Here is a 3,819-nt window from a genome sequence, read left to right as displayed (position 1 = left end):
TAATAATAATAATAATAATAATAATAAAAATAATAATAACAACAATAATAATAATAATAATAATAATAATAATAATAATAATAATAATAATAATAATAATAATAATAATAATAATAATAATAATAATAATAATAATAATAATAATAATGATAATAATAATAATAATAATAATAATAATAATAATAATAATATTAATAATAATAATAAAAATAATAATAATAATAATAATAATAATAACTAATAATCAATAATAATTATTACTAATAATAATTAATAATAAAAATAATGATAATAAATAATATTAATAATAATAATAATAATAATAATAATAATAATAATAATAATAATAATAATAATAATAATAATAATAATAATAATAATAAATAATAATAATAATAATAATAATAATAATAATAATAATAATAATAATAATAATAATAATAATAATAATAATAATAATAATAATAATAATAATAATAATAATAATAATAATAATAATAATAATAATAATAATAATAATAATAATAATAATAATAATAATAATAATAATAATAATAATAATAATAATAATAATAATAATAATAATAATAATAATAATTAATAATTAATTGTATTAATAATTAATAATAATTATTTTAGTTATAATTATATAATATTTAAATAAAAGTAAAAAAATAATCTCCAATTAATACAATAATTGAAAACAACTAGGATAATAACAACTAATATAATGTTTGAAAAACAATAAGGATAGTACTGATTAATACAACAACTGGAAAACAACAATAATAATACCAATTAATACAAAAAAAAATATTTTATGAAAGAATGAGTGGGTCTCGTTAAAAACATTGTGGGCCGACACAAGGATAAGAGTATCCCTATAAATCTAACAATGACAACTAATTAAATGGATTAAATCCGTTGTCGTCTGAATGGGCCATCGAATTTTCAAATAAGTCTTTTGCGATTTGTTTCCTTTGTATCTCTCTTCTTTTCACCTAATATGCTTTTGTACCTAGAGTGCATTTTTTGGACCTCAATGTTCTGATCATGCCTAAACATTCGTCCAGCTTCTCGTATATATAATTGATTATTATAGTCAGATTCCGCATTACAACTAGGCGATGCCTCTTCTTTGCCTTTACGGGCTTTTTTGAATCAAATGGGTCTCTTATCACGTTAGTCAACATGTGAGTTCATTGGCTGCTCATCTCGTAAAACATAAGGTGGTGCAGAATAACCTGGTGGGGAATTCATTGGTTGAGATGATGGAATTGCGGACAACGGATAAAATGGCTCTGTTTCATTTCCGTCTACCATATCTTTTTGCGCATTAAATATCACTCAATCTAGACAGGGTCACGGGGCGGGTAGGGTCCGGGTCCGAATTTTAGGGGACCCGAAACCGACCCGTGGGGAAGCGAGTCCGGGTCTGTGGCGGGTCCATCCGGGTCCGGGTCCAAACCGATTTTTCAATTTTTTTTTTCTACAAGAAAGAAAACAAAAATTTATATTGAAACTTGAAAAAAGTTGAGATTAACTTTAAATTCAAAAGTAAAAAAAAAATAATTGAATTTAAACACTAAACAATTTTAGAAAAAAAAAAAGAATGAAACGATTTAGACCTTGAGACATAAACTAAATAAAATGAAAGTTGTGAAGATTGATTGGGTTATGGGCATTTATAAGTGAAAATAATAATTGAGAAAGTTTTCTAAATTTCAAAATTCAAAAAAAATCAAAATTCAATCTTTCTTTTAAATCGTATTTTTTTTTTATATTTTTCAAAATTATATATATATATATATATATATATATATATATATATATATATATATATATATATATATATATATATATATATATATATGCATTTGTTATTAGTCGAGATTTTTGATATTAATAAGGGGAAATGAGGGATAACCCCCTAGTTTTGAAACTATATAGGGAAAGGTCCTGAGGATTTTTCTTTGCTAGTCAAAAACCCAAATTTTAATCTTAATTTGATAGACCCCCCTAGACAAATTGAAATACCAGTTTTACCCTTTTAGTTACAATCTAAAACCCTAAATTTCACCAACTCTCCTTAATTTCTCTCTCCCTTTCTCACGGCCGTTTTCTTTTCTCTCTCCCTCTCCCACGTTTCTCTTCTCTCTCTCTCTCTCTCTCTCTCTCTCTCTCAAAATTCTTGTTCTCTTCTCTCTCACCTCCCACCGTCGCTTCTCCGCTTCCCCGCCTTCTCCGTCGCTGCGCTTCTCCGTCGCTCCGCCTTCTCCGCTGCTCTGCCGCTCTGCCGTGCTCCGTCGTGCTCCGTTGCTCCGTGGTGCTCCGACGTGCTTCGTTGCTCTGTCGTGCTCCGCTGCTCCGTCGTGCTCCGCTGCTCCGCTGCCGGCCGTCGTTGCTCCTCCCACCGCCTTGAACTCGGTACCAATTCACTTCACTTTTCTTAAGTTATTTTTTTAATTTATGAATGTCAATCCATTTTTAATTTATTTTTCGAAGATCTGAATTCTTATCACTATGTCACCTTATTTTATTATTTTTTTATGAAACAAACTGAATTCGAAAATTTTAAATTGTGTCAGATCTAATTAATGGTGAATTTTAGATTTGGAATTGGTGGTTTTCGATTCGTATATATTTACTGTATTTATTTAAAAAAAAATCAGATCTACTATGTTTTTGAAGATCTATGAACAATTAATATTAAAATATTTTCTTTGGATTAATATGATTTTTTATTATAAATCATATGTAATTTATTTTTTGTATTTATTTGAAGATGATTCGAAATGCCTAAAGTGTGAGAGCTTTGTTTTTCTGTAATGAAAATTTAACCAGTAGTGGTTACTTACATTGGTGATTTGAGTCAGGTGAATATACAGTTATATTTAGTCATATACAGTCATATATAGTCAGTCACATGTAGTCATGTATAGTCATGACTACATGTAACTATACATGACTATATATAGGACTTCTAGTATAATATAGTCATTTGTAGTCAATTTTAGTTCAGTAAATTTATCAACAAAAACAATCATTTTTTTTTTGTATTTTTCATGTAATTTGATTTTTTTTTATTATAAATCATATATAATTTTTCTTTTTTGTATTCATTTGAAGATGATTTGAAATGCCTAATGTGTGAGAGCTTTGTTTGTCTGTAATAGAAATTTAACCAGTAGTGGTTACTTACATGGGTGATTTGAGTCAGGTGAATATACAGTTATAATTAGTCATATACAGTCATATATAGTCAGTCACATGTAGTCATGTATAGTCATGACTACATGTAACTATACATGACTATATATAGGACTTGTAGTATACTATAGTCATTTGTAGTCGATTTTAGTTCAGTAAATTTATCAACAAAAAAATCATGTTTTTTTTGTATTTTTCATGTAATCTAACTCGCATGTTCCATTTTGCTATTTAACTCGTATTTTTTTGTCGCAGGTTTTGCTTTTATTATAGTTTTATGACATGCAGAGAATAAAATTCGATGAAGTGCCTTTGTGAAGTTGGATTCATGCTACAGGACTCCAGACTTATGCCACTTATATAAATATAGATAATTGTATATAACTATAGTCGCGTGTAGTAACATATATTTATATATATGTTATGTGTTTTTTAATGTATAGTAATGCGTGTTTTGAAGATTATATGCATGTGATTGTGTTTTTTTCATTTTTTTGGGTTAGTTGATTTATAATATCAAGATTAAATTGTGAATTTTGTTGTTGGTTTAGATTAATTTTGGTGTAAAAAGACAGTACATGATTACATATAACTATACATGACTGTGGT

The 3,819-nt window shown here is 26.5% G+C and overlaps 1 long non-coding RNA gene across 1 annotated transcript; it reads left to right on the top strand.

Moving 5' to 3' along the window:
- The first annotated feature begins 2,289 nt into the window (after positions 1-2,289).
- LOC148768472 (uncharacterized) lies at positions 2,290-3,522 on the top strand. Its single transcript, XR_016032846.1, has 2 exons — positions 2,290-2,427; positions 3,466-3,522. It is a non-coding gene; the product is annotated as an uncharacterized LOC148768472 (long non-coding RNA).
- Positions 3,523-3,819: the final 297 nt, after the last annotated feature.

The sequence above is a fragment of the Erythranthe guttata genome, chromosome 8, assembly GCF_056151865.1.
Source record: "Erythranthe guttata isolate IM_541 chromosome 8, IM_541, whole genome shotgun sequence".
Lineage (NCBI taxonomy): Eukaryota > Viridiplantae > Streptophyta > Magnoliopsida > Lamiales > Phrymaceae > Erythranthe > Erythranthe guttata.
This window is presented reverse-complemented; position numbering and strand designations above follow the sequence as displayed.